The sequence below is a fragment of the Hesperophylax consimilis genome, chromosome 11 (assembly GCF_061612785.1).
Source record: "Hesperophylax consimilis isolate HC1 chromosome 11, BYU_Hcon_1.0, whole genome shotgun sequence".
Classification (NCBI taxonomy): Eukaryota; Metazoa; Arthropoda; class Insecta; order Trichoptera; family Limnephilidae; genus Hesperophylax; species Hesperophylax consimilis.
This window is the reverse complement of record NC_142846.1, coordinates 32,981,771-33,007,309: the sequence shown is the minus strand read 5'-3', so window position 1 is coordinate 33,007,309 and position 25,539 is coordinate 32,981,771. Positions and strand designations below refer to the sequence as shown.

General features: G+C 34.1%; 1 protein-coding gene across 3 annotated transcripts in view; it reads left to right on the top strand.

The window, feature by feature from the left end:
- Positions 1-25,539, top strand: part of Tomosyn (syntaxin-binding protein tomosyn) — a 671,040-nt gene that overhangs the window by 341,728 nt on the left and 303,773 nt on the right. The window lies entirely within an intron of this gene.

The following is a 25,539-nucleotide window of genomic DNA, read 5'->3' as shown; positions in this document are numbered from 1 at the left end:
TAATATAAATAATGATTCAAAATGGAAAAATTGGTGGCAAGACTACGAAATATACCTGGTGGCGTCAGGTTTGGAAGAAGCTACAGAACAAAGAAAAATTGCAATTCTACTTCATTCAATTGGCTCCAAAGGTATGGAAATTTTCAAATCATTTAACATGAATATGGAATCAAGCACGCTACAACAAGTCAAGAAAAAGTTTGATGAATATTTTGCACCTCACAAAAACTTAACAATGATAAGAAATTCATTTTTTACACGAAAACAAAATAATTCAGAAGACATCAATAATTTTCTATTGGACTTAGAAAATTTAAGTTTGGATTGTGAATTTGGAAATTTAAGAGAATCTCTGGTAAGAGACATATTTATTGCAAATATGTGTGCAAATTTAAATCATATCCGTCAACGCTTATTACAAGATTCTTCATTGTCATTGCAAAAAACGATTGAAATTGCAAAAACCATCTTAATGTCACAAAGTAATGCAGAGAAAATTAACCAACAAACACACACAGAAAATATTCTTCAAATCAGTCATAATAAAAATACTTCAAGACAGTCGAGAGCATCATGTCAGTCAAGTCTAAGAGGGTCAACTTCAAGAAGATCAAGTCAGTATGGATCTTCAAGTCGTCATGGTTCACCGTCATTCTCATCATCACAGTCAAGATCAAGTCAGTATGGATCTTCAAGTCGTCATGGGTCACCATCATCATCATCACAGCCAAGGTCAAGTGGTCATATCAATCCATGTGGAAGATGTGGTCAGCATCATCGCTACAAGTGCCCAGCAGTCAATGTCAAATGCAGGTCATGTAATTCTTTTGGTCATTTTGCTAAATATTGTTTTAAAAATAATTGTCACAATAAAGTCAGAAATTTAAACTTAGAGTCATTAAAACCCAATGATGACAGTGCTAATTTCACTGAGGGTCATTTTATTGCAACAATCAGAAATATTAATAATAACAAATATTCAAGTCAAGCATGGCACATAGATATAATAATTAATAATAAAACATTAGACTGTATCTTAGATACAGGAGCTGATATAAATGTAATGTCATTGACAAACTTTAAAAAGTTAAATTTATGTAATACAATTTTACAAAAAGTTTTTACAAAAGTGTCAGGATTTGGAGGTAATAAAATACCTATTATTGGTCATTGTGATATTGTATGTCAAATCAATGGAAATGTCATAAGTAATATAATATTTTTTGTCACAAATATAGAATGTCAATCAGTCTTAGGTCTTCCAACTATTCAGAAATTTGGAATTATAAAAAGAATATTTAATGTTCAATATGATCATAACACCCTATTTACTGAATATAATGACATTTTTCAGGGTCTCGGATGTTTACCACCTGTCGTTCATCTCAAACTTCGTCAAGATGCCGTTCCGTGCGTTGATCCTCCGAGGAAAGTCCCATTTGCCTTACAAAACAGACTTCGTGAGGAATTAGATCGCATGGACAAGATGAAGGTCATTGAAAAGGTCACTAAACCTACTTCTTGGGTAAATTCTGTTGTCATAACTGTCAAGGAGTCAGGTAAATTAAGAATTTGTCTTGATCCTAGAAAATTAAATAACTGCATAATGAGAGAATATTTTCCATTAAAAAATATTGATGAAATTAGATCAAAACTTATAGGTGCTGCATATTTTTCACATCTAGATGCTTATTCTGGATTTTGGTCATTGAAGTTAGATGAAGAAAGTAGTGATTTATGTACTTTTCAAACTCCATTTGGAAGGTACAGGTATTTAAGACTACCGTTTGGAATAAACGCAGCAACGGAAATTTTTTATAGGATTATGGTAGATTTGTTTGGAGATCTGGAAGGTATATTAATTTTTGTCGACGATTTTTTAATTTATGGGGAAACTGAAGAAATTCATAATTTTAGGTTAAGAAAAGTCTTGGAAAGGGCTAGAGAAGTCAACTTAAAATTAAATAAGTCGAAATGTAAATTTTTAGTCAAGGAAGTATGTTTCCTAGGTTATATTTTTAGTAAGGAAGGAGTAAAAGTTGACAAAGAGAAAGTCAAAGCTATTTTAGAGTTGCCGTCTCCTAAAAATGTCAAAGATTTACAAAGATTTTTGGGAATGGTAAATTATTTGGGTCCATTCATTGAAAACTTATCAAATAAGTCACAAATTTTGAGAAATTTATTAAAAAATAATGTTATATGGTCTTGGGATGAAAATTGTGAAAAATGTTTTAAAATTTTGAAAGAGGCTATTTCAAATGCAACAGTTTTAAGTCATTATGATCCAAAAATACCACTAACTTTATCAGTCGATGCATCAAAATCAGCTATAGGTGCAGTTATTATGCAAAATAACCGTCCAATTGCATATAGTTCAAAAACAATGACACAGTCGCAGGAAAATTATGCTCAAATTGAAAAAGAATTATTTGCCATACAATTTGGTTGTAATAAGTTTCATCAGTATATTTATGGTAACAAAGTGACAGTACAAACTGATCACAAACCTTTAGTCTATTTATTTAAAAAAACCTTTACATGATGTACCAGCTAGATTGCAACGTATGATGTTAGCTCTTCAATCTTATGATTTAAATGTTACACATGTCCCAGGTAAAGAAATGTATATATCAGATACTTTATCTAGAGCTGCTTTAAAAGATCATTATATACCCGATTATGAGTTTGATCTACATTGTCATGTAAATTCAATATATATGAACTTAGCTATTAGTGAAGAATATCGTAAAAAATTGAGTAATGCTACTGCTTTGGATGAAACTATGCAAATATTAAAAAAAATATTATTATGAAGGTTGGCCGAATAACAAAGATAAAGTCCATTACACTTTAAAATGTTATTATAATATTCAAGACGAAATTCATGTCATTAATGAGTTAATATTTAAGGGTAATAAATTGCTAGTACCTCAAACTATGAGAAAAGAAATGTTAAACAAAATACATGAAGGACATCAAGGAATAAACAAATGTCTAAGATTAGCTAGAGATACTTTATATTGGCCTAGTATCACTGTAGATATAAAAAAATTAATTGAAGACCCCAAGGCAAGAAGTTGTTAACTTACATTGAAGGCATTCTGAGATATTTAGACTTTTGCGTTTTGCCTTATAATTTTTTATTTGAATGTCATATACAATGTACTGATCCTTCATGGTGTAGTAAACAAACCAAATTTACATTACATCTAGTAATATTAAGTAGTTTTGCAGTCTAAATGTTAAAATAAACATGTTTTCTACAAAAAAATGTAGTTAACATGTTCATGCCATCTTCGGGGATAGGTGAGGAAGATACAGGCAAGGCAAAGGCAAGAACATGTTAAATTCTTGTTGTTTTATTTAATCAAACAAATTAAACTTTTTTTATGATATAAAGTAACTAAATAATAATTATTATTGAAAAGAAAAGGTAGCAGAGCAGGTGTCAATTTTTTAAAATTTTTGCATGTAAGACTTTTAAAAAATCCACGATAAAACTCATCCAGGTATGGTAACAATTTTTGGATATCATTCCATTTGGCCGCATCGATTTCTTTGTTATCTCTCACTTTTGATGACAGCATTGGCGGGGAAGATAATGTTTCAAACTTTTTTTTTTAAGATCCACTTCTTTCCAAGGCTCTTCTTCGGAGAGTGATTTTCGATATTTATAAATCCCGAATTCCTCCACTCTTATCCAGCGAATTCCTTTTTGAAAGTTAACCTTTTTTCCGATAGTGTTTTTTGTATTGTGTATAAAGTTCAGATGCCTTTTTCTTATCATGTTTTTGCATTTCAAATGCAGCTTTGTACATATTTACATGAACTTGGTCAGATTTTTTGCTATCGCAAGTCCCACAAGTGTCTGTCTTAGGCACACCAAACGACAAGTTGAAATCCTCTGTAAAGATCCTAGTGTAACGATTCAACAAAACAGGGGCATACTCTTTTTCTCCACAAAACATATTATAGAGCTCATACAGTTTTGGGATTGACAAATTGGATGCGAGGTACAATTTATGGGGATTTTTGTTCAGGGAACATATTGATGTGTTCTCTTACTTCTTTAAGCTGGTTATCTGGTGTTTTGTTAGGCCTCGTGCTATGGCGACCTCTGTGACTTACTGCTGGTGATGAAACTCCTGCAGCTACTTTTCTCCTCGAAATATCTAATCTGCCTTTACCTATTTGGTAAATGGATTGTAAGGCTGGTTTGCAAACTTGTTCATTATTTCCTTGTATTGAAACAGAGTACGTAATATTGCAGGATCGTTTGGCCCAAGTGATCCTGGTTATATTTTTAATATTCATCGATCTCAATAACAAAGTTGATTGGGCTTCTGAATGTAGTGAATAAAACTCTACAAAGAGTTTTTGCCTAACTTCGGCATTAAATCTTGAATTACATTTCAATCTGCAGTTGCTAACACAAAGATTTTCTTCCAGTTTTGGTGTTTTAGCAGGTTTAAGGCTTTTTTTATAATTAACATAAGAATCACCTCTCATCCTAGCGTCCCGCGCTATTTCTCTTGCTTGCCCTAGCTTGGGCCTCTTCCTACTCTTTTTAGTGCCTGAAAATAATACACACATTCATATCAGTTAGCGAACAGTCAAAAATGATTTTTTTTTTAAGTTAATCTGAAATTATATACCTAGGTACAACAAGACAAATTACCTTCTAAATGACTGTTTTCTATATCAGAAACGTTTAAATTGTTTTCAATTTCGCTTTCAGCGTCCTCAGTATATTGTCCTACACTGCTTTCCACAGCAAGAGCTGCATCTGAAAATAATAATTTAATCTTCATTACATGCAAATCAGTAAAATAAAATTCAATTCAAGTTATAAAGCCTTATCCTCACCAGTTTGATTTAAAGTATTGAGTATATCATCTTGTTGTACGTATTCCAAAATTATATCTCCTGTACCAGTGGTAGTAGCGATATACTCTAGACTACTCTTATTATCTTCTGAAAATACAAAGTACAATAAAATAATCATTTTTAGTTCAATGTTCAAAAGAATTTAGTGTCACAATAAAGTATTTTAAAGTTTACCTTCCATTAACATGACATCATGCTGAGGTATTCCTAATAATATCCCAAACTCAACACCAGTCAAAGAGTCTTGAACACTTTATGAAACGAAATATTGTAAAGCATTAATGAAGGAATTATGTATATATTTTTCCCCTATTTATAAGTGAAAATATTTGTAAATGTTTTCTGCTTTTAAGTTAATTCGTGAGAAATAGTTTGGATGCAGGTGAATTCTCTAGTTGATGTTTCGTATATATTTTTGTCAATTGATATCTGTATCTGCTTTTTCTCCTTAATAAAAAAAAAAAAAAAAAAGAATTCAAAAGATAAGAAAACATAAAAGAATATTCAGAGTCACGGAGTAAAACTTTTTTTTTTGCATTTACCATCCATTAAAATTACATTATTTTGAGGTATTTCTAAATGCTTCTCAGGTTGTACTAAATTAGTGGACTCTTGAACACTTCCTGAAACAAATTAATAAGCATTACAATAAAAAAATGTTGACTTTTAGACAGAAAAACACCAAAACAAAAATGATTCACCCATTTTCAAACTACTTTAAGGATAAATTAAGATGAACGATAATGTTTTATACAGCTTACCTGATTCCCTGATCAATTTTTGACACATCTTCACCATTTTTTCACCTCTGGAACTCATTTTCGATGATTTTTAAATAAAAAACACGCACTGCAAAACTTTTTAAAACCACCAAGGTAAACGTCAAAGTGAGTGAATAACATGTTAACCATAAAAATCTAAGCCAATGTAGATGGGAAGAAGTTGTTAATTACAGAATTACGGCAAGAACTTGCTAACTTAGTAGTTAACAAGTTCTTGCCCTGATTTTATCAACTTAATGTCACAGAAACACGTAGTTAACATGTTCATCACATTGATTAAAGCATGTTCTTGTCGTTTTTAAGCTCTGGCATGGTGTTCATTGGAAAGAGCGTATGCGAATTAGTTTAGAGAGCATTCTAACTCATTTTTTACGAAAATGTAAGTTAACAACTTCTTGCCTTGGGGTCTTCAATTGAGCAATGTCAAATATGTAATAAATTTAAAGTTTCTAATCAGAAGGAACCACTGATAAATTATGAAATTAATAAGTTTCCATGGCAACAAGTAGGTATTGATTTAATGTATTTTGATAATCAAACGTACCTCATTGTAACAGATTACTATTCAAAGTTTATTGAAACTGCTTTCCTAAATAATAATTCTACTGCAAAAAATGTCATAATTCACTTAAAATCTATTTTTGCACGTCATGGTATACCAATGTCTTTAGTCTCTGATGGAGGTCCGCCTTTTCAAGCTATTGAATTCAAATCATTTTTATATGATTGGGATATAGAACATGTAGTTACTAGTCCATATCATTCTCAATCTAATGGTCAGGCAGAAAGTTCTGTTAAAATTATAAAAAATATTCTAAAAAAGTCAAAAGAAACAAATACAGATCCTTATTTATTTATTTATTTATTTATTTATTTCAACGCCCATTGGGCTTTTACATACATTGTTATTAGTGTTATTACATTAACTATGTGACATTGAAAAGTTTACGTACATATATAAATAAAATAGTTATTATATCTGTAGTACATAAATGTTTTACAAATAATACAGAATACCATTATGGAGAACAGTTTTTTTTTCTTTTTTTACTTACTTAGAAAAATAAATGGATTGAAATTAATCAGCATTTATAGGGACTTAAAATCATATTCGAATTGTTATTTAAATTACAATATTAATTTGTAAAGTTAAAACATATATATTAAAGTTAAAAAGTCATAAAAGAAGTCATAAAAGAAAAGAGTGAAAAAACAGAAGCTAAAAAATGGGTTTTTTACTATGGAGTGGAGAAGTCATACATATCAGCAAAGTGTTTATGTAGATTTCGTTTGAGCACTGCTACGGAATCTCTAAATATATCAACAACATTACCAAATTTATTACCAAAATTTTGTATTCGATTTAACGATATGTGCGCATGATAATTAGATTTGAAATTGTTACAGAAAAAGGTGGAATTTTGTCTCGTATTTTTGGAAGGTACAAATAATTTTATTGTGGCAAGAATTTCAGGGCTGTCGATTCTATAATTAATAATTTTATTTAGTAGAACAAGGTCGGAGATAATTCGCCTATCTGATAGCGTAATCAAATTTAGTTGATGCATGAGTTGGATATAATTTATATTTTGGATTGGAATATTTAGTTTAAAGTTAATAAATCTTAAAAATTTGTGTTGTACCCTTTCAATATTGTTGGAATGTACTTTATAAAACGGGGACCAAATAGGCGAATTATACTCTACTTGACTTCTTACTAAAGATGTGTACAGTGTGTTCAAACATTCTAGTGACTTGAAGTCACATGCGGTTCTACATATAAACCCAAGCATTTTTAGGGCTTTATTTGTGATTTCATTTATATGCGGATTGAATGTTAACTGTTCATCAAATATAACACCCAAGTCCCTGATTTGAGTGACAGCTGTCAATTTTACATTATTAAGCGAATATTCATAAATTGTATGATTTCGTATTTTACAAAAACGAATGACCTGACATTTTTTAATATTAAGAAACAGAGAGTTGATGATGCACCAACGATATAGTTTATTTAAATTAAGTTGCAAAGTATAACAATCGTCTAAACTGCGTATTGTTTTATATATTTTCAAATCATCTGCGAAAAGAAGAACTTCTACATCTTTAAATATGCTAACAATATCATTAATAAATAACAAAAAAAGAATTGGTCCCAGGTGAGACCCCTGAGGGACCCCACTTGTGGCTTCGAAAATGTAAGATTCCACAGATTTTATTTTGACACATAGCTCTCTTTTACTAAGATAACTTTCAATCCAACTTAACAGATTACCCTTGATACCCAACATACTTAATTTTTGTACAAGGATATGTCGCCTAACTTTGTCAAATGCTTTGGAAAAATCAGTATATATTGAATCCACTTGATGCTTCAAGGCAAGAGAATCAGTTATGTAATTTTCGTATATGATCAAGTTACTTAGGGTGGATTTACCTGTGATAAAGCCATGCTGGTTGGGTACAATAATATTATTAATTTGTTTACATATTACATCTAGGACTAACGATTCAAATAGTTTGGGAATAGCGGACAATATACATATTGGTCTGTAGTTCGATACATCGCTTTTATCTCCCTTTTTATGAATAGGCGTAAGATAGCTTTTTTTCCACTGTTTTGGAAAACACCCTGACGACAAAGACTTATTAAATAGTAAAAATAATGGATAAGTCAAACTGCGAACACAAGATTTTAAATATATTGGAGGGAAACCATCCGGTCCAGCGGATTTATTAGTATCTAATGCTTTTATAGCCTTTTCTATAGCGTTTATTTCAATAAAACAATGGTTTAGGTTAAGTGATTCTTTAAGTGATATATCATTTGGGATTTCATTATCGGTAATATTATCATCATAAACACTTTTGAATAAATCTGCAAAAAGATTGACAATGCCTTCGGTATTATCCGCACAATTGTTATTCAGATACATAATATTTGGTAAACTACCATCATTTTTACGCTGAGCATTAGAAAAGTTCCACAATTTTTTAACATTATCATGAACCTCCATTTCTATTAAACTAATATAATCATTATAACATTTTTTAGACAATTCTTTGCACTGCTTTCTTATGTTAGTAAACATTATATAATCATCAACGTTTCTAGATTGCTTATATATTCGGTGAGTTTGTTTTTTAGTATAAATCAATTCTTTTAATTCTTTTGAAAACCATGTAGGGTAAAGGGATGCATTAAAATTAACTTTTGGAACATGACGTTCTTTTGAAGTGTTTAGGATTGAATAAAATTGTTGGACTTGATTCACAATATTGTTTTCATCTTCTAGAAATGACCAGTCTATACGGTCAAGATAATCAATTATATTTGGGTAGTCAGCTTTTTTAAAATTGTACGATGAAGTTTTTAATTTCTGCAATTTTCTAGACTCATTTGTGATAATAATATCTAACGCGGGATGGTGTTGGTCTAAAGGTAACAACAATTCATCCGATTGTTCTACCACTGTACTTAAGTCACTAGAAAATACTAGGTCAAGCATTCGGTTATAAGAATTATGCACTTTATTTAACTGTTTTAGTCCTAGGAAAAAAGACATATCAAGCATTTCCTTAGATTTGACACACTGCACTTCTGTTTCGTTAATAATCACTTCATTGTTCTTATCGAAAGACCAGTCGATTTTCGGAAGATTGTAGTCGCCTACAATTATAAATTTGGCTTTAGGATATTTATATTTTAGTGTTTCTACATCCTCGATGTGGTTCTTGTATATTTGCAGATCTGACATTGGTGGAATATAAGTACAAGCGATAATGATTTTTGTGGATGAAATATTTAGCATTACAAACATCTGTTCAACGCTTTTGTGTTTAACTGGCAATTTTTTAGATGAAATGTTTTTAGATATGCACACCATTACACCTCCTCCTTTTGATTTGTTGCTTGTAATGGGGTCACGGTCAAGACGATAGATGTTGTATTTATTGAGACCTAATTCCGATGAATTGATGTCCTCATTTAACCATGTTTCTGTTAATAACAAAATATCATGTGGGAATGTGGGAGAAGTTATTTTAAGATGTTGTAATTTAGTTCTCATTCCGCGGACATTTTGGTAGTACCCAAACAATTTTAGGTGCTGTTTAAGTTTTTTGGCACGTTTTTTATTATTTTTGGAACAGAGTTTATGTACTTAATTGTTATGTTTGTTTCCCCTTCCGCTTTTCTCGTTTCAAACTCTTTCCAAACATCCGTCATTTGTTTCCTTTGCAGCTCCGTGAGATCTTGTTTAACTTTGATGCCATTTTTCAGTTTATATTTATTTATGATTATTTGCTTAGCTTGATATGAATCTTGGAGTTCTACTTTTATTGGCCTGATCTTGTCAGTTTTTCTTACGCCAAGCCTATATATTTTAGAAATATTTATCTGTAGTGTATCATCGATAATTTTTAACGTTGAACATACTTTGTTGTTGTCATCAGATATCCTGTTGGTTTGATTCTCGTCTCTACTTTCAGGTACGTTCAGCAGAATTAGATTTTTCGAACGTAAATTCCTTTCTGTTATCTCGGTAATTGCGTCACATATTTCCATTGAAGTAGATTGAGTAGTTCCAGTTATTGCAGGTTGGTTATTAATAATATTTTTGTATGCGGATAGTTCACCCTCCATAGTCCCCATCTTCACTGCCATCTGTCCCGCGACGCCCAGTAACTCGGTAGTTTTTGGCATTATTTTTGCAAATTGTTCTTTATTGAACTTATTAGATGAGTCGGTAATTATTAAATGTATTTGGTTAATAATTTCCTGAGCCTTCGCCATACATTGATTAGCATCCATTTTTATTTTAGAGGTTCGTAATATTAAGTTAGGAAGTGAGTGATGACCCTGCACCCTGCACACTCAACTGCGTCCGGAGTGTTTCTGCGCTGCTTGCACTTACGGGTGATAGTGACCTACTATGATGTCGCACCGCTCACACGCACTAGAATCAGTAATGTCTGATAATATTTTATAGAATTTAGTGAATAACCGATTGATACGTTTGGATCACTACGATTATGGTATAATTATATTTCACAGTGTTTAGAGGGATTTTTATAATGTGATTCACACAACCAATTGTTTAAATGATGCTTATAAATAACTATTTTAACTGAAATTCGCAAGACAAATTCAAACGTTACTTGTCACTTTTAATATCACGACAATGTACAAAATTAATATATAGCTCTATTACATTATAGAAACACACCTAAAGCCAATTTACCGTCACCTGCTCAATTATTAATGTCTAGAACTTTAAGAATGAATATTCCTTTAACTCAAATTAAATTAAAACCAAAGGTTGTAAGATTCTCAGATTACAAAAACTGCGTTGAAAAAAATAATTCAAAAAATTCTAAATATTATAATGTCAATGCAAAACCTGTGTCTATATTTAAAACAGGAGATTATGTGTATTTTAAGAAAAACCCTAAAAGTAATTGGTTACCAGCTGTGGTCAAGGAAAAATTAAAATGTAACAGGTCTTATATTGTTGAAGATTATTATGGTAACACGTACAGACGAAATAGAATTCACTTAAAAATGAGATATAATACAAATGTTAATAATGACCATCTGTCCATGCGATCTGATCCGGCACTTGAAGAGGCAGAAGCTGGAGATGAGGGACAGGTGGGAGAAAATAATAATATGAACAACCCTTACATTACCAGATATGGTAGAGTGGTCAAACAACCCGATAGGTATAATGTCTAATGTCAGTGTATTTAAGATTTTATTGTATTTTATGTAAGCATAATGTCTAATATCAATGTATTTGAATTTTTATTGTTTTTATAAATAAAGAAAGGGGATGTAACATCACTATTGGTGTCGCACATCACTAGTGCTAGACGTGATTGTAACACATTGTATTGTCGTCTGTGGTCATGCTAACAAGCCCTCTGTATAACCGTCACAAGAATAAAAGTCTATCTCATAAAATACAATCAGTGTTTTAATATAAAGTCATCCACATTAAATAGAACAAAACACTTCTTTAGCCGACGTTTCGGACAGCGTTGCAGTGTCCATCATCAGGGCAGATCCGGTAGATCCGAAGATGACACATCTTCGGATCGGCCGGATTACACAGAGAGCTCCGGCACGAAGCACCGAGGAAAGACGCATTTCCCCCCGAGCGCTTTTTTGTATGCATTGTTTGTTTTTCATTTGGCGAATGACAAAGAGAAACAACGCACAGATTTAACGCAATGTCACCGGTTATTTGGTGAACGTGCTTGTTTCAGTTAACGTGGTTGAATACGGTGGATGAGATTTCTTTCATAGGTGTTTTCATTTGAATGTGATAAAATGGATGAAAAATTCCCTCACATGTCAATACGATAATTCAAAAAATTTGCAAAGAACTTGTGTAAAAACGATATTACACGGTAAACAAGATTTATATGTTTATGATCATGAACTCACATCAAATTTCGACTACCATAGTAGAGTTTGGTATTCAAAAACAATTTAAAAAATACTTTTCTCCAAAAACATTAAATATATGACAAAATAAAAGAAAAATAAACAATAATCATACTATAATGAGATGGTAGTATTTTAAATTGAGATGTTCATGTAAAATATCTTTTGGGGTGCAAGATAAGACAACGGGACGACGCTCTTGCATTAAACGATGCTTCATTCGGCCTACCTGACTCGTCGGCTCTTTCAGCCTGGCCGCTAAAACTCTGTGTGGGGAAGGCTGATTCTTGTGTGGCGTAACGGAACGACGCTTCATTCGGCCAGTCTTGTGAAACTTCCGAACCGCCACCAAGCCGCGGCGTTCTCCTCTCCGCTTATATTGTCGTTTCCTCTACTACACGCTTCCTGCTTCACCTGTGTTTATCGGAGTGAATACATAAAAAACAAGGGCGTCGTTTCGTGCAGAGCGCCGTTTCGTTTCTTAATTCATTGCAAGTGTTGATTGATTTTAAATTTGAGTGACGATGGCGTTAATAGTGTCAGTGACAGGGAACATGAAAAATTATCACAAATATATTCCTATTCCCTGTTAAAATTAAACAAAAAATCAATTTCAATGTTTTACATCTGCCAGACGTCTAGTGAGAGCTATTTTCATAACAAACACTTTTTTATGATTTATTAAAAATCTCTTCGAACTATTCGTAATCCGATTAAAAACGGAATTGCAGGCCGTTTCCTGATAAACTTTTAGGACATTACTAATATATCGGAACGCGTGTTTTTGCACCTGCGTTATAATAATATATAATGATGAAATGCAAAAATATTATGATTTATATGAACACGTGTACCAACATCGTAGTAATATATTCCTTTTTTAATAAAAGTTTAACAGGAAACCTTACAATTCTTTTTTGTTGTTTGTTTTTGGGGTGTTATGCCGTGTTGCGCTAACTCCTTCTTTAGCCGACGTTTCGGACAGCGTTGCAGTGTCCATCATCAGGGCAGATCCGGTAGATCCGAAGATGAGACACATCTTCGGATCTACCGGATCTGCCCTACCTGCTAGGATTCACACACATCTTTCGTTTGTCTCCCTACCAGATCTCCAAAAGATAATATATAATTTAGCAAAAGAGAATAAGTAACAAAAGTAAAAATAACAACTTTAAAAAAAGTTAAATTAAGATAAGTAAAAATACACCTAATAAGTAAGATATTACAACGCTAAAAATAACAGTGAAAAGGGTAGAAATATGTAGAAAAATGTAAAAAAATAGCAAACCAAGGAAACAAAGTTTTAATAGAAGAAATATTTGTTTTATAATAATAATAATCGGATAACTTGTAAAGCGTTGTTATAGTGAAAAATTCCCCCAGGGGTTTTGTATTCATCATGTCATATTGTCTAATATTAGAGAGAAAAATATCCTGGGATTCCGGGGGTAAAGTGTACAAACTTCGGGAGGTGATTCTACATGATAGTACAATTAAAAAATATATAGTTTTAAGGTAATTTTCGGGTACAACAGGGGGATTGATTGTATTGAGAAAACAATATTGTTCTATGGAAAAAATATATTTGTATGGAACAACGGAACGGACACAACGGAATTTACATTTTTACTTCTATCATCGTGTAAAAGCACCTACAGAATCCCTTATCGTTTGTGCACTTTACCCCTATCAGGCCGTTTCCCCGCAGGGGTAGGCAAAGAGGACGGACCGCCAAACGGCTTTGTCTTAGTACTCACTCCTTGCTTCATTCATATTTATACATCGTTTCGTACATATCCTTCTGTCTCCTGACATGATTCTTCATTCTGGCCTGAGTATTTTGATAATTTGATGGTACCATGTGTTCCCGGGCATTCCCGACTACTTCTACCATGTATGTATGTTAAATGGTAAAAACGTTAATAGGGTTGGAACTTGAAACCTGAACAAGGTAGATACGTTAATAAGTGTACGACAAGTACAGAATTCTCGTGGAGTGGTACTGATGCCATAATAGCCCCATTGTTTATTGTTAAACTATCGTCATTTTCGACTACAACAAAGGAAGGAGGTGGGCTCATTTAATCACTTACTCGCTTAGGTTAACCCGAGGTCTTCAATATTCTAATAGTACATTCGAAACAAAACAGTTAGTACGTAACCAACATTGTGGTACAGTATTTGATAAAAAAAAGTATAATTTATAAGGATGTAACTGAAGGACATTTACAAAGAAAGAAGATCCAATTCAGATCAATATCGAAAAAAATGATTAATTTCAGCAATATTGACTTGTCCGTATAAAAAAAAAACAATTGTAGTTACCACAGACATATGGTGAAATAATCCTTTGTATCATGACATTTAAGTATAATTTGTTTTACGCTATACTTGATTATTGAACAAGAATCACAACTGTCCATAACCAATAGAATTGGGGCAATCTTAGGGAATCCTTGGGGACCGAATAATTAACATTCTATGCCTTATTCATACTACAAAACAACAGGGTTAGTTCTTCATGAAAGGAGTCCTGCTTTCACCCAAAAATATTAACAAACAACAACGAACGTTAAAAATATTAAGGATGTTTTTAAGTAAAAAAATGGATAGACCATTGATTTATTATATTTAGATGAAACATGAAGCGAAAAACTAGGTTCCAATTTTTTACCTGAGACCTCCAAAATCCCAACGCCCTAACTAAAACTACGGTCTACGCGCACCGACTATCGTGTTGAAATAGAGGAACACGTTTCGACGTGATGTTAGTACGTAATAGCGCTTCAAATTGTATAGCTCTAAGGGAATGACTAGTAAACAATAAAAAATATTATTATAATAACTGATTTGTTCCTTTCTTGAATCATAAAACGAAGATCATGACGACAATTTAAATATGAGTGATTAATATATTTATGGAAATATATACATAGATCTCAGCGATTAATTGAACGATGTCAATAACTCAAACATGCGTTTTTCGTGCTTGTCTCTGTCTTTTTTTGTACACTAACCCCACAAAGGAGGTTCTGAGAAAAATAATTTCCCTAAAGGCCTGTGTCATCTTTTGGGATGTTGTGTGGCGAGTCTTTTTTAAGGAAATAAGGGAAAATAAGTTCGGGAAAGGTAAAAGATATGAGGGTTGGGCAGGAATCTAGGGATTAATGTGTCCAGGAATGACAGACATATGAATGTATCCCTCCCACTCCCTAGGCGCTAGGTCAAGAGGCCAGTTGGAGAGGTCAAAGGGTCTTCCCATCCAGCCTCTCCCGATCTGGCGTAAAATAAACGTAGCGAACCACTTGGGGTGACCTATGGCAGAGGTGTTGGTTATCTCATTAATGGTTTCCGAGGCGGCGGTACCAACACCTGCCTGTAACGTTGCATTGCAAGAAAAATATGTTAGGACTAGCTGGGTCGTGAACCAGCAATGTCTTCCAAAGGAGTAGGTATACAAATATATTCAAGGGTAAGTCACCTTGAATAATAATTGTTTGTAATTTAATAACACATTTTCACAACTTGGAGAAATGTTAGACTGCCCTAAAAATTTTTTAATTTAATTTTCCTTTCGGCAAAAAAACTTTTTAAAATGAACCGACAAGAACTTACTAGTAGTTTAGTTGCCTTTGAAATAAACTTAGTCGAAGCACCCACCCAGACGGCAAATTATAGTCTACCAAGACGCAGAGCTTTCGACCGGAACTAATTACGCTAAAACTAGCCCTTCTCGCTATTCAACGACCAAATTAAATTACAGTGTAACTAATGGTTAATACTATTTACTATTACTTATCATTGGTTAAGGAAAAATTCATTATGATTAATCACATCCGGAACAAATTATTAATTAGTGGTTAATCAAGCCATAAATAATACAAATATTAAAAAATTATTTATGAAATGACAAATAATTTTCGTAATATGATATATTATATATTTCGTAATAATAACAGAAATCGTCTGTTAATATCATCCGACATTTTTTACATAACCGAATAAAATTTACTTGGGTGGGGCGAAAGTAATCACCCGATGTTCTTTTGCTGTAATTTTTTTTTTAAGATAAACTTTGGTACTGCTTGTGAAATTTGTTTATTTAATCCATTAGAATTTATTCTATCAAGTCGAGAAAATGATATCGGCCAATTTGCCGCCGCCACAGTTGATGACCATACGGGCCCGTTTTATGGAATTTTCCATCACTCTTGCCAGAACTTCGGGCGACAGGTTCTCGCATTCCTAGCGAATATTCTCCTTAGGGGCTTCAAAAGTCTGAGGTTTGTTGACGTAAACCCGCGACTTCAAAAAACTCAATAAAAAGAAGTCTGGAACGGTTAAATCAAGTGATCTGGCCGGCCAGTGCAAATCACCAAAACGAGAGATTAAGTGACCCAGAAATGCTTCCTTCAGAAAATCGGTTGTGGCTCGAGCAGGGTGCGCTGTTGCACCATCCTGTTGGAACCACATATTCTTTAGTCCCAATTCATCCAATTGAGGAAGAAAAACTTCGGTAATCATGGCTCTGTAGCGCGCGCCGTCAGCAGTCGTCGTTTGGCCCGCGGCGTTCTAAAAAAAAAATGGTCCGATGATTCCTCCAGCGTAAACAGCACACCACGCAGTAACTTTGAGCGGGCGTAATGGCTCTTCAAGGGTGATACATATGATCAGAAACGATTATTTTGTTTATTCACTTAACCGCTAAGACGGAAATGAGCTTCATCGCTCATGATAATTTTCTATGAAAAATCGTCCACCTCTTCGTTGAGATTCAGGATGGCTTGAGCGTAGGTTATACGCGTTGAGGCGCGCCGCTACGAACAAATGGATTTCCCCACAAAGTGTTCAAGCCACTTTACATGTGAAGCTCCAACATGAAATTTTTTGAAAATATTTCGTTTGTTAAAACGAGGTAAACTTTGCTAAATTGATCATTTTTATTTGTTTTTATTGTACCTGAATTTTATTTCAAAATTTTCGAACTGCGCGCTCTGAAATGTAATGAAACTGTGTTAATTTTTTTCTGCTTTTTCTGTTTAGTATTTTCGTATTGAGATAGGTATCTATATTATAGATTTGTAGAATATTAATTTATCTATCCAAAAATAGAGAAGATGCATTGTTGTTTGTTCGCACATTAAATTAGTACAGTTATAAAATAATTAAGGCATTCATAAAGATAGCAGCCAATAAAAATGTGCGATCAGAAAATGAAGATAATATTGGTAGTTCTTATTCGAAGTATGATACAGTTAAATATGACCGAAGGAAATAGGGTCCCATTAGCTCAGTTGGTAGAGCGGCGCCCCGGCAAGGCGATGGTCCTAGGTTGATGTCCTAGATATGACCTATCTTTTTCTGATTTTTCTGTTTCAAAACACTTTAATAATTAAAAATTAAAAATGTTTTCAAAATAGAGTTTTAATACCCATTATCTAGATTTACTCCGGGGCGAAATCGGGCAGCAAAAGCTAATATGATAATCATTTTGTGATATTCAGATTTATGTAACATTTTTGTCTAGTGTCGCACCTTTGCCGCAGGAGACTCTATTTAATTGATATGATATGATGATTTCTATGTAATATAGGAAAAAGATTGTGACTATTTTTTACTTTTCGGGTTTTGGTCGCCGCAGATTCCTTTGCGTTAAAATAAGCCTTGGTTTTAATTAAATTACGTGTTTTGTGCGCCCTTAACAAATTTATTTTTTCAATTATTTCAAACAAAAAACTTTGAAACGTTCAGCTTATAAAAATTTCTGGGTTTATCATTACGACCATCTCACAGAGGAGCGTCCTGTGTAAATAAATCCTTTGATTTAGCAGGAAAATAATCTCTCTCTGACCGTTTGAGAGTTTCGCCCTGGGCCTTAATCCCAATGGACATCCTTTACGTAAGGACTCATTACCAAGCCACTATGTTTGTTCGCGTTTTTACGGTTCGCATTGATGTTACTCTGAATGTGAATACTTCAGTTTTTTTCTGTTGTGGACCGCTTTTATATAATAAGTACATTTTTTTCTGTTGTGGACCGCATTTATACAAGGTGGGACAAAAGTAAACACCCTATTGGTAAACGTATAACTTTCGCAAATGGCGCCAAATTTCAATTCGGTTTTGACCATTTTTGAAGTAAACAAACGCAGAATACAAATCGACAAGACATGATTCGGTTTACTCCGCAAGAATTCGGAATAATTGTTTCCATTTTTTTGCGCAACAATTCGTCGGTTGTGTTGGCGCAGCGTGAATTTCGTCGCAGAATTCTCGGTCGTCATCCTACACCAACTGGACAAACACTGCGGCGTTTGGCCACTCGCCTTGAAGAGACTGGGACAACACGAGATGTTCGTTCTGCTGAGAATATCACTACTGTTGCCCAAGATGTCGAAGATGAGCCTGGAACATCGACCAGACAACATGCCACGCAATTGGGCATTAGCCGGCGGTCCCTACGCAGAATTTTGGTGAAAGATTTTAAGATGTTCCCTTACAAAATGCAGACAGTGCATCAGCTGTTAGCTGTTGACCGCCAAACGCGTATAACCTACGCTCAAGCCATCCTGAATCTCAACGAAGAGGTGGACGATTTTTCATAGAAAATTATCATGAGCGATGAAGCTCATTTCCGTCTTAGCGGTTAAGTGAATAAACAAAATAATCGTTTCTGATCATATGTATCACCCTTGAAGAGCCATTACGCCCGCTCAAAGTTACTGCGTGGTGTGCTGTTTACGCTGGAGGAATCATCGGACCATTTTTTTTTTAGAACGCCGCGGGCCAAACGACGACTGCTGACGGCGCGCGCTACAGAGCCATGATTACCGAAGTTTTTCTTCCTCAATTGGATGAATTGGGACTAAAGAATATGTGGTTCCAACAGGATGGTGCAACAGCGCACCCTGCTCGAGCCACAACCGATTTTCTGAAGGAAGCATTTCTGGGTCACTTAATCTCTCGTTTTGGTGATTTGCACTGGCCGGCCAGATCACTTGATTTAACCGTTCCAGACTTCTTTTTATTGAGTTTTTTGAAGTCGCGGGTTTACGTCAACAAACCTCAGACTTTTGAAGCCCCTAAGGAGAATATTCGCTAGGAATGCGAGAACCTGTCGCCCGAAGTTCTGGCAAGAGTGATGGAAAATTCCATAAAACGGGCCCGTATGGTCATCAACTGTGGCGGCGGCAAATTGGCCGATATCATTTTCTCGACTTGATAGAATAAATTCTAATGGATTAAATAAACAAATTTCACAAGCAGTACCAAAGTTTATCTTAAAAAAAAAATTACAGCAAAAGAACATCGGGTGATTACTTTCGCCCCACCCAAGTAAATTTTATTCGGTTATGTAAAAAATGTCGGATGATATTAACAGACGATTTCTGTTATTATTACGAAATATATAATATATCATATTACGAAAATTATTTGTCATTTCATAAATAATTTTTTAATATTTGTATTATTTATGGCTTGATTAACCACTAATTAATAATTTGTTCCGGATGTGATTAATCATAATGAATTTTTCCTTAACCAATGATAAGTAATAGTAAATAGTATTAACCATTAGTTACACTGTAATTTAATTTGGTCGTTGAATAGCGAGAAGGGCTAGTTTTAGCGTAATTAGTTCCGGTCGAAAGCTCTGCGTCTTGGTAGACTATAATTTGCCGTCTGGGTGGGTGCTTCGACTAAGTTTATTTCAAAGGCAACTAAACTACTAGTAAGTTCTTGTCGGTTCATTTTAAAAAGTTTTTTTGCCGAAAGGAAAATTAAATTAAAAAATTTTTAGGGCAGTCTAACATTTCTCCAAGTTGTGAAAATGTGTTATTAAATTACAAACAATTATTATTCAAGGTGACTTACCCTTGAATATATTTGTATACCTACTCCTTTGGAAGACATTGCTGGTTCACGACCCAGCTAGTCCTAACATATTTTTCTTGCAATGCAACGTTACAGGCAGGTGTTGGTACCGCCGCCTCGGAAACCATTAATGAGATAACCAACACCTCTGCCATAGGTCACCCCAAGTGGTTCGCTACGTTTATTTTACGCCAGATCGGGAGAGGCTGGATGGGAAGACCCTTTGACCTCTCCAACTGGCCTCTTGACCTAGCGCCTAGGGAGTGGGAGGGATACATTCATATGTCTGTCATTCCTGGACACATTAATCCCTAGATTCCTGCCCAACCCTCATATCTTTTACCTTTCCCGAACTTATTTTCCCTTATTTCCTTAAAAAAGACTCGCCACACAACATCCCAAAAGATGACACAGGCCTTTAGGGAAATTATTTTTCTCAGAACCTCCTTTGTGGGGTTAGTGTACAAAAAAAGACAGAGACAAGCACGAAAAACGCATGTTTGAGTTATTGACATCGTTCAATTAATCGCTGAGATCTATGTATATATTTCCATAAATATATTAATCACTCATATTTAAATTGTCGTCATGATCTTCGTTTTATGATTCAAGAAAGGAACAAATCAGTTATTATAATAATATTTTTTATTGTTTACTAGTCATTCCCTTAGAGCTATACAATTTGAAGCGCTATTACGTACTAACATCACGTCGAAACGTGTTCCTCTATTTCAACACGATAGTCGGTGCGCGTAGACCGTAGTTTTAGTTAGGGCGTTGGGATTTTGGAGGTCTCAGGTAAAAAATTGGAACCTAGTTTTTCGCTTCATGTTTCATCTAAATATAATAAATCAATGGTCTATCCATTTTTTTACTTAAAAACATCCTTAATATTTTTAACGTTCGTTGTTGTTTGTTAATATTTTTGGGTGAAAGCAGGACTCCTTTCATGAAGAACTAACCCTGTTGTTTTGTAGTATGAATAAGGCATAGAATGTTAATTATTCGGTCCCCAAGGATTCCCTAAGATTGCCCCAATTCTATTGGTTATGGACAGTTGTGATTCTTGTTCAATAATCAAGTATAGCGTAAAACAAATTATACTTAAATGTCATGATACAAAGGATTATTTCACCATATGTCTGTGGTAACTACAATTGTTTTTTTTTTATACGGACAAGTCAATATTGCTGAAATTAATCATTTTTTTCGATATTGATCTGAATTGGATCTTCTTTCTTTGTAAATGTCCTTCAGTTACATCCTTATAAATTATACTTTTTTTTATCAAATACTGTACCACAATGTTGGTTACGTACTAACTGTTTTGTTTCGAATGTACTATTAGAATATTGAAGACCTCGGGTTAACCTAAGCGAGTAAGTGATTAAATGAGCCCACCTCCTTCCTTTGTTGTAGTCGAAAATGACGATAGTTTAACAATAAACAATGGGGCTATTATGGCATCAGTACCACTCCACGAGAATTCTGTACTTGTCGTACACTTATTAACGTATCTACCTTGTTCAGGTTTCAAGTTCCAACCCTATTAACGTTTTTACCATTTAACATACATACATGGTAGAAGTAGTCGGGAATGCCCGGGAACACATGGTACCATCAAATTATCAAAATACTCAGGCCAGAATGAAGAATCATGTCAGGAGACAGAAGGATATGTACGAAACGATGTATAAATATGAATGAAGCAAGGAGTGAGTACTAAGACAAAGCCGTTTGGCGGTCCGTCCTCTTTGCCTACCCCTGCGGGGAAACGGCCTGATAGGGGTAAAGTGCACAAACGATAAGGGATTCTGTAGGTGCTTTTACACGATGATAGAAGTAAAAATGTAAATTCCGTTGTGTCCGTTCCGTTGTTCCATACAAATATATTTTTTCCATAGAACAATATTGTTTTCTCAATACAATCAATCCCCCTGTTGTACCCGAAAATTACCTTAAAACTATATATTTTTTAATTGTACTATCATGTAGAATCACCTCCCGAAGTTTGTACACTTTACCCCCGGAATCCCAGGATATTTTTCTCTCTAATATTAGACAATATGACATGATGAATACAAAACCCCTGGGGGAATTTTTCACTATAACAACGCTTTACAAGTTATCCGATTATTATTATTATAAAACAAATATTTCTTCTATTAAAACTTTGTTTCCTTGGTTTGCTATTTTTTTACATTTTTCTACATATTTCTACCCTTTTCACTGTTATTTTTAGCGTTGTAATATCTTACTTATTAGGTGTATTTTTACTTATCTTAATTTAACTTTTTTTAAAGTTGTTATTTTTACTTTTGTTACTTATTCTCTTTTGCTAAATTATATATTATCTTTTGGAGATCTGGTAGGGAGACAAACGAAAGATGTGTGTGAATCCTAGCAGGTAGTCGAATTACACAGTTATTGCTGACTATAGTTGATGTGCATCACGATGGATTGCATGCGTGTCAAATCACGGTGGGATGTGAATCCGTGTTCCGTGATCACGGCGATGAAGTTGGTGTCTAGACACCGCGTCGGTCGAGACTGGCCTTGCAGGGGGTTTCATCACTGGTGAAGACTATGGGTCTTTCTGGTACTCCAGTGTGAAGTAAGCCAAGGGTGCGGTGGCCCTGGTTGGCTGATGATGTGCTCGAACCGCGAGCGAGACCGGGTATGCTTGTAGATTGCGGGACCGAGGAAGCGCAGTGCGATGCACGCGCACGGTGTGCTTGGTGTGTACAGTGTGCACGGTGTGCACGGTGTACTTGCACGGTGCGCGGGGCGGAGGCGGTGCGGACGCCCTTTTTCATTTGAAGCTGGGCACATGAACGAGACTGATCGACTGCCTACTAAAGATTGACTCTTAGGTACCGCGAATTCGCCGCGTTATATATAAGGCGCATTCGTTCGAGAACAAACTGGCAATCGCGAGTATGTAGGTTGACGCCTTCGCTATTATTCTAGATAGGTTGATGCAGCATACATTCGCTGTCTTACTCGTTGGTTCCAATGTGATGCGCTTTGCATGTATTGAATTTATAGAACCGAGTAAAAGCTGCCGCTAAAATCTATTAAATAATATATTTTTACTATCATTAATGTCAGCCTAGCATTATGTACAAATTAACTTATCCTCCACTATTACGATGAGTTGATGTTGTTTCTTTAAAACAAACTTTACGTATATAAAAAAATCGTACCAGTTTTCGCAACATGCATGAACTCTATTTTTATTTTTAACGTAATATGAAACTATTGTCAATCATTGTTTAAATAGGCGAAAACTCGTCGACAGAAAGGATATGTCCTTCATATTTTTCCAGGAACTATTTTTAAAGACCTGCCATTCAAAAAGTCGTTTGAACTTTTTAAGGACTGTACCCTTTTTTGTTACTCTCCTCCTTCTCCCATTTAGGGTTAATAGAAAAGGCTCTTTCATATTTTATGAATAATAATGATACTCAAAAAGTTCTTACTAAATAAATTCTTTGTAAAAGTAATATTCTATAGGTGATTATTTATTTAAAAATATGCGGTACAAATAAGTTTTATCAATTTTTTTCACCAAAAGAGTTTAGAAATTCACTGGCTAGAATAATATAACTTTTTCTTACAAACTATTGTTTTCACATTCTTTTCTCCGTCCCGCTCGCTCTATTCATGTACGATTTGCAGGATTGATAGTTATTGGTATCGCAATCAGAGTTGAGCCAAACACAGTACTCGCTCAGATGCATTGCGTGCGTACAACTTGTTTTAATCTTGTTTTTAGACTTCAGAAAAGAAAATCCCCTTGAAATAATGTTAAAAAATTTATCTTTTATTCAAATTCGATGGTCGTATGTACTTTTTAGGTAATAATAATAAGAAGGCTTCAGCAAGACGAATTACTATTTCTCAGTGACGTTTGGCACGGACATCACAATCGAAATTGTACAAATCCTTAGTTTGTGTTGTTTAGGTACACGGAGAAAAATGAGTATTGTAAATTTATTAAGAATCTCTTCAAATTATTGGTAATCCGGTTAAAAACGGGATTGCAGGCCTTTTCCTGGTAAATTTTATTAAATTTGTAATATATCGGAACACGTGTTCATGCATACGCATTTTCCTTGATAATATATACTGACAAAACGCAAAATATTAGAATTTTTATGAACAAGTGTTCGACATCGTGATAATAAATTCATTTTTCACTCATTAGGAAAACTATCAATTCATTCGTTAATTTTTTTTGAAAGTTACACAAAGTTTTCCCGGGTTACTGATAACCTTAAAATTTTAAAATCTCCTACTAAAACCACAGTAAGCCGAAAATGTTGCTTGTGTTGTGATGTAGGACTTAACCAGCCGAGGAATTGAACACTGAACACGCTACGTCTGGGTGGGACCCAAACGCGATGTCAACTCAGCCACCGACCGGTTGGTTAAGGGTCTGCAATCCCGTTTTTTTTCTTCATTTGAACAGATTCTCAATACTATTATTTCTACGTGTACCTTTAGATATTCATTAAAAGTTTGTTTGCTTATCCATTTTGATATTTAAACAAGTTCCTACATCAACCCTTTGAATATAACACGTTATCCTCCCTGTTAAACCCTGTCTACACATGTTTCGTCGCTTAAAAACATTTTGATACTGCCGAATAATATTTTATTTTAAAAAATACACAGAAAGCGGAAATTTCATATCCGAATTCTGATTTCTAAGGACGATATTACTAGGTGTATTATTATTTGACACGTTTTGTAACACGATCGACTGAATTCAATTTACCTTCGTACACGGAGATTCCAACATTACATGGATCTATAAAATGGTCCTGGTTTATTCACAGTGTGTTATGAAACAAATTGTTAACAAGGTGAGTTTATTTATAATACGAATGACTTGAATACAGTTTTGTATTATTTCGAATGTGAATGGCTTGAATACAATTTAGTATTGTCACGCATGACATAATAATAATCGTTTTTTGTGTCAATTCAGTGAAATAAATTTGTTTATATTTCAGAAATACGCACATTTTATTATGTCTTTTGTAAATAAGATAGGATATAAAATCCGAGCAACGAATAACCTGCCAATTTAAAAAAAATGGGTGTGTCAAGCCTACGCAAGACAGAAGTGAAACTTCTAGTATTCTTCTCTCTCTCTCTTTTCATTTCATTCTCTCTTTTTTTCTGTCTATTGACATATTTATAAGTAGCATGTGATAAAAAAAATTAAAAGTTATAAAAAAAGAAAAAAAAAATTAGTTAAAGCGGGGATCGAACCTCGGTTCTTCACGACCACAGTCGTGCGCTCTGCCTGTAGACAGCGAAGATGAGTTAGGAGAGTGAGTTAAACTAGGTATATAATATTAGCTAGGCTCCTATAGCGAAATGATCCCTTTTTTTCGTCACGGTCATGAGTCGGTTTTACTCCGGTCCTCGAAATTGCATGACGCGCGTAAAGAAGTTTCACTTCAAAAAATTCCTCCAAATTTATGGATATAATTACGATCTTTTTCAAGCGCGTATGTAATGATTATTTTT